Below are 7,472 nucleotides of genomic sequence, written 5' to 3'. Positions count from 1 at the left end.
ATTATTATTACCGATCGACAATATTATGATACGAACAATAAACACAAAAATTAGTTCCGATCAAACTACTCAACTGACAAAGACAAGCGTCACATTGCGAGATAACGACGACAGAGCAAATGTTATTAAAAGCAGAAAAAAGGCATCAAAACGGCTTGCGATGATTGTGGGTGTATTTAATTGAAAACTGATTTGTATTATTGATAACATGCAGTGCATTAAGAGAGGCATTTCAATAGTCGTCGCAAGTCGAAGAAGAGGTATTCGTCGTCGTCTGTCCATCTCGCTATTTTATTTATATAAAACAAACATTTTAAACATTCATTTAAAATTATTGTACCGTGCATGCAAACATTTAGCTCAAATTGATTTATATTGTAACAATTATTTTTTGCTTTTATTGACAACATGTACCTTTTTTGTCTTACACCATCATATTAGCTCGCTTATTTTAAATATGTGTGTGCCTCACATTGCAGAAAGAAAATTTATATTATTAGCAACAATAAGCGAAGAAAAAAAAAGTTCACCAACAACTTTAAATAATGTATGGTTTTATTCATGCAATATTCATTAAATGTTTTTAAATGAAATTCTTTTTTTTTGCCTTGTTGCCTCCTTTTGTCATCAAGTTTGCACTCACTTTGTGGCAAGATGGATTAGTGAAGGTTTTATGTGTGGAGCAAATTTATTTTAACGGAAGTGCGTTAATCCTGTCGAGACATTTGTTGTATTGAGATGTTTTTATATCGCGGAAAAACGGACAGCTAGACAGGGTGTTGAAAGAGTTTGAATAAAATTTATGCGTTTTTGCGGGAGATTTGTTAGTTTGAGTTATTTACTGGTGACTGCTTAATGTGCATTCTGCATTTTTTTGTCAAGCTTTTCTATCTTGTCGTCAAAAGTTTTTTTAAGGCCGTTCCAAATGTTATTTTAAAATAAAGTTTAAAATTAATTTAATTTAAAAAGAAAGTTTTAACAATTTAAATTCTCAAAAAATTTCAAAAAAAAAAAATTTTAATAATTAATTAATGTTTTTGACAAAATTTAACAATTTTAAAATTAAAAATTAAATTAAAATTTTTTAAATGAAAATTAAATTAAAATAAAATTAAATTAAAATTAAAAAATAAAAATTAAATAAAATTTAAATTAAAATTAAATTAAATTAAAAAAAAATTAAAAATTAATTAAAAAAATAATTTAATAAAAAAAAAATTAAATTAAAATATAATTAAAATTAAAATCAAAAAAATTATTAATTAAAATTAAAAAAAAAATATTATTTATTTAAATTATAAAAATTATTTATTTTTATTTTAAAATTATTGAAAAAATATTAAAAATTTAAAAAAAATAATACAAAAACCACTTAAAAACTATTTTTTAAACGTTTAAATTTTTTTAAATTATTTTTTAATTTAATAATTAATTTTGATTAATTAAATAAAATTTATTAAATTATTTTTTAAATTTATTTATTTATTTAAATGTTATTTTTTTTTTAAATATAAAAAAAAATAAATTAATTTTGGATTTTTTTTTTAAAAATATGCCAAAAAATTGTAATTTTTGATGAAAATTTTAACTTTTTTTTTAATTTAAAGATTATGCCTCATAGAATTTTTGACTTTAAAAACACGCATCAAACATTTTTTATATTCATTTGTATCGTCCTAAATAATAATAAAATAATAAATAAATTGATAAATGAAAGCATGACGCACTCTTTTTTCTGTATAGCGAAACGTATCAATAACAAACAATTGCGGTCGACATGTGTGCGAACGCACCGCAAACACCATTATGTCATCAATGTCTTCGCAGTTTTCCTTTCTTATTGCATGCAACGTGCCTGATATGGCGAGCAAAATAAGACCATTATCCCCCTTTAGCCTTTCTTAACAAGACAATTTAGCATTTTAATAAAATGCGCGTTCATTTGCAAAATTGGCAGCCGTTTTGTTGTTTGTTCCGTGTGTGTGTGCGCGAGCCACAAAGAAATTGCGAATTGAATGCTGAATGTCTTTATTATAAATGCGGATAACTATAACATGCTTTAAATAAGATATCTTTATTAAAACGGTTAAATGGCGAAAAAATGCACGAAAAAAGGCAACTTTTTGCTGTGTAACCGTCGAGCAGTCAGCACTATTTACAACAAAGTCATATGCATGATTTTGATTATTTGATGCTTTTTATTCAATAAATTACAATGGCATCCACATTCATGCATAAATCGCTCGAATTCCTGTCTTCACTACGGGTTTTCTTTTTGATTGAATCATTTTTTTTTCGAACCACTTACTTGAACAAATGTACACAAAATGATTTTGCAAATTTCGAGATATGTACCTGAATAACTGTTTGTAATCGAAAAAAAATGGAGGTCAGAAGGTCGCGATTCATCGAAAAAAAAAATACGAATGAGATTAAATTATTAATTACCATTAAAATCGAATCGAATTGTAATTAAAAGTTGAACGTACAAAAAAAAAAAAAAAAATAAATAAATAGAAATTGTAAGCTTGCCTTGCTCATTTAGTGTTTTAAATTTATTTAATGTGTAAACTCGACTCACACAAAAAAATAACAATCACGAATAAAGCACGCGCCGATCAATTAATCGATACGTAATATTATATTGAAAACTTATAAATCGTGAATCTTTCTTTTTGTTTCACTTCTTGTTGTTCTGCATTTATTTCTTGTTAAACAAACTGCTCTTTTATTATTATTTTTATTATTATTACTTATAAAAGAGCACAAAAAAGTATAACAAGTAACAGAATATTTTATAGATGTTGAAAATGTATTTAAAAAAAAGTTGTACTAATCTATAATAAAAAAAAAATAGAAAAGAATGTGGTTAGGTATTCAGTGATAAAGGAAATGAACAAAGATTACTCTAAATACTAATAAAAGGGCCGCTTACTTTTTTTCTTAAATTTTTTTAAACAAAAATTTTTACAATGAAAATTTATTTAATTTTTTTTCTGCATAAAAAAGTCTCAAAGTCTTGACCACGTACTGATTTTGCTTCAAGTAGTTCGTAAAATGTTTGTCTAACTATCTTTTTGCATTGTAACGTCGCATAAATCTCTGCATTTATTTCGCAGGCACAGAGACATTGAATGATATCGACAAAAATTATTATTATTTTCATAAACAAAATCAAATTGATTGTTGTGCGCATACCAAAACACAGTATATAAATGTGCAATTTTTGTAGTTGTTGTTAAAGTAAATAAAGTGTCTTTTTAAAATTTTTGCACTTTTCATGCTTTCGCACAATATAACATTGTATCGGACACAATATCAATATTTTACGCGAAATCTGAAGTGTTTATGCATGTAGGGTAAGGAGTTGGTTTCGTAGAAAAATTGTTTGTAATGATGATCACAGTGCTCTTTTTGTTAGAAAATGTGAAAATTTTTCATTTTAATTTTTTTTTTAATTTTTAAGATTTTTTTTATTCAAAATTAAGAAATTTAAAAGTTTTTGTGAATTTTGGAAAAATTTTCAGTAAATAAAAAATATTAAATTCATGGATTGTCTTTTAAAATTAAAAAAATTCAAACTAATGATTTTTCTGAATTTATTAATTTTTGTGTAAATTTAAGCCAATATCTTCTTGAAAATTAATCATTAAGATATTGGCTAAAATTTACAAAAATTTTAAAAATTAAATAATAATTTAAATTTTTCTATAATTTTTTTTTAATTTTAAAAGACAACACATTAAAAAATTATTTATTATTTTTTTTGTTGAAAAAATTTCAAACTTAACCAAAATTTTTATTTTTTTTTCATAATTCTTTTGAATAATTAATCTCTAATAAATAAAATACTTTTTTTAAATAAATTTTAGACCGATCAATTATTTTTTTGAATTTAATACAATTTTCATAGAAAATCAAGAAATTTTCATTATTTGAATTTTGGAAAGAAATTATTTATTTTCGATAAATTTTTTAAAAATTATTAATTATTATTCATTAATTAATTATTATATTTAATATTTATTTTTAATAAATTTTTTTCTATTATATTTATTTCGATAAAATTTGAAGAAATTTTGATATTTTTTGGAGTACCGTGCTGAAGATGTCGAAATCAACATTTGGATAACTTGCGGAAATTTATAGTTATTTTTAACAATAATGTAATTTAATCATGTTTCGTGCCTTTTTACGTCGCTTCGTCACTGATCCATAAATATTTAGCTGTTATTTTCACTGATTTCTTCGATCGAAACATTTTGTTCGATGTCCTCCCACACACGTTCCATGCTTGTTGTCATGTCATTTTCAGGTCCAATTTTCGATTAAAAGCAAATTTCCGCAATGTAAAAAAAAACTAATCGCATGGCATTAGTTGGAAGACCTTCGATGACCTTCGTTCTCCTTTTTCTCGTGCACTCTTCATCTTTCGCATTTGTTATTGTATGGCGCGCGATGAAACAATGCGATAAACGAAATTACTTCATCAACAATCACTATTGTGATGATACTTTTGATAAATAATAAGAAAAAATCGTAATAAACAAAGCGCAGAGAAAACAAGTGTTTTTCTGTTGAATTTTGTGTCCATTATGAATGTTAATATCTTTATTAGTCGGGCGCTGTTTGCTCAATCCATGAAAAATGCTTTCGAAAAAGGAGGTCGAATTCGTGACCTGCAGAAGGCCTTTGGCGTAGGTGTTTTTTTTTTCATTAAAACATTTTATCTACGCTCTATTATTTTTATATTACGTTTAATTTCCTCGCTTCCTTCATGCTTCGTTGTTATAATTACACAGCAGAGCTTCTTGAGGGGTTTGCTCTAGAAATTCCGATAGAATTCAGCTAATGTTGAGGAGACATGATGCATCTACAGGAAAAAGACAATAACAACAGCAGTAGTAAAGAATGTCATTTTACATTAAAACACGCAATTTATAACATTGCAGATTAGCATAAAATATTCACACAGTGAGTTTATTATTATTTGTCTTATTTTCTTGTACTTTCCATGCATTTATTGCACCTACAATTTATTTTCGCTCCTACATTTCTCCTCTTCGATCGTCTCTCGCACAAATATACATATTTTGGCTTCTTATTTCACTCAACATGCATACATTTGTTTGTTTTTGTCTCGTATCATTCATGTTTCATGTTGTAGTTATTTCTTTCAGTCAGGGGCAGTGCACTGGCAAATTTACTGACATAAAAGCTATTTAAAAAAAAATATATTTTTTTAATATTTTTATAATTTTTAAGTTTATGAACCATCCAAAAGACATCCAAAGGCATTTTTCATAACTTTTGTTCAATTTCAAGTTTAAAAATCATCAAATATGCTTTTAAAATGAAAATTACGTATTTTTTACGTATTTTTTATTTGTCAATATTTAAGCTTAAGAACCATCCAAAAGACATCCAAAGGCATTTTTCATAACTATTGTTTAATTTCAAGCCTTAAAATTTAAAATGAAAATTACGTATTTTTTACGTATTTTTTATTTGTCAATATTTAAGCTTAAGAACCATCCAAAAGACATCCAAAGGCATTTTTCATAACTTTTGTTCAATTTCAAGTTTAAAAATCATCAAATATGCTTTTAAAATGAAAATTACGTATTTTTTACGTATTTTTTATTTGTCAATATTTAAGCTTAAGAACCATCCAAAAGACATCCAAAGGCATTTTTCATAACTTTTGTTCAATTTTAAGCTTAAGAACCATCCAAAAGACATAAAATTTTTCATAACTTTTGAAAATTAAAAATCATCAAATATGCTTTTAAAATGAAAATTACGTATTTTTTATTTGTCAATATTTAAGCTTAAGAACCATCCAAAAGACATCCAAAGGCATTTTTCATAACTTTTGTTCAATTTCAAGCTTAAAAATCATCAAATATGCTTTTAAAATGAAAATTACGTATTTTTTACGTATTTTTTATTTGTCAAGAACAATATTTAAGCAATTTCAAGTTTAAAAATCATCAAATATGCTTTTAAAATGAAAATTACGTATTTTTTACGTATTTTTTATTTGTCAATATTTAAGCTTAAGAACCATCCAAAAGACATCCAAAGGCATTTTTCATAACTTTTGTTCAATTTCAAGCTTAAAAATCATCAAATATGCTTTTAAAATGAAAATTACGTATTTTTTACATATTTTCATATTAATGAATTTTCAAGTTTAAGAACCAAAATTCAACAATATTAAGGCTTAAGACAACATTTAATTAAATTAAAATTTCAAACATACCTAAAGGTAAAAAAATAAATTAAATAAATATAAAGTTATCATACTTTTCCAATATTTTTTTTTTGTATAAAAAAATCATCAATCACATTAAAGTAATAAGCTTACTTGGATTTCACATCCCTGTTGATGACATGTAACTCATATAAACAAACAAAAAAGCTCTGAAAAAATTGTCGCATTATTATGTATCGGTTGTGAGTTAATAACATGTTATAACGAGGTGGCCAAAATAAATTTCACACACATTCACATGTTTTTCTTTTCAATTGTTTCGTTAGGCGATTTTATCGCGAAACAATCAATGTAGGTGTTTCCTTCTGTTTTATCCTTATTTTTTTTTTATTATTATAACAACAGCGTCAACTAACAACAACAACAAAAAACGAGACAACAAACAGTTTTTTTTATGAACGACCAAGTCTAAACATATTTTATTCTTCTAACGGAGCACTTGTCGCTTCATGGTTGCACCGCACAACGTATACAAGAACAATTCATGTTTGATAACTATCGTATAATAATTAGTAATTATTATAGTATAAAAATAAAACATAATAAGATCCACTTGCGAACAAGCCTTTTTTCCGATCAGTTTTTTTTTGCGTCATTATATTTATTTTTATTATCAGCTCTCTTGTATTATTTTATCGTTCCCTTTTTTTTCGTGAACGGACAACTACTTTATTGAATATTATGGCAGGCAGCGAGAAATACATTAAAATCAATAGCAACAAAAAACGGTTAGGCACAAAGCAATTGTTTCACTCTCTTGCGTACCTTATAATATATTTAGTTATTGAAAACAAGCAAAATTGCACGTTCCCTGTCAAATTGTTTTAAATTTATGGCCATTTTCTCTTTCTTTCCATAAACTTCGGACCATAATGATCATTTTTCTTCCGGACAAGGCAGCGAATACGCAAATTGGAACACTTTAATTGCCAAAACTCGATGTTTTGACGATATGATGATGGCTTGCGTGTTAATTACATCAAAACAATTGCAGAAAAATATTTAAAACTGTAAATTAATAGTTACTTGCTTAAAGGCGAGCAGATGGGATGCAGAGTCGAATTCAATCATGAAATTTAAAATTTCAAAAAGACTTTTTTTCTACAATTTATGTTACAATAAATTGCCGTAAGTACACTTGAAGAACATAGTTACTGACACAAAATATATGAAAATGAGCATATCATGTTCAACA

The sequence above is a fragment of the Culicoides brevitarsis genome, chromosome 1, assembly GCF_036172545.1.
Source record: "Culicoides brevitarsis isolate CSIRO-B50_1 chromosome 1, AGI_CSIRO_Cbre_v1, whole genome shotgun sequence".
In the NCBI taxonomy this organism is placed as follows: domain Eukaryota; kingdom Metazoa; phylum Arthropoda; class Insecta; order Diptera; family Ceratopogonidae; genus Culicoides; species Culicoides brevitarsis.
The sequence above is the reverse complement of the archived record's forward strand: the minus strand, read 5'-3'. Positions refer to the sequence as shown.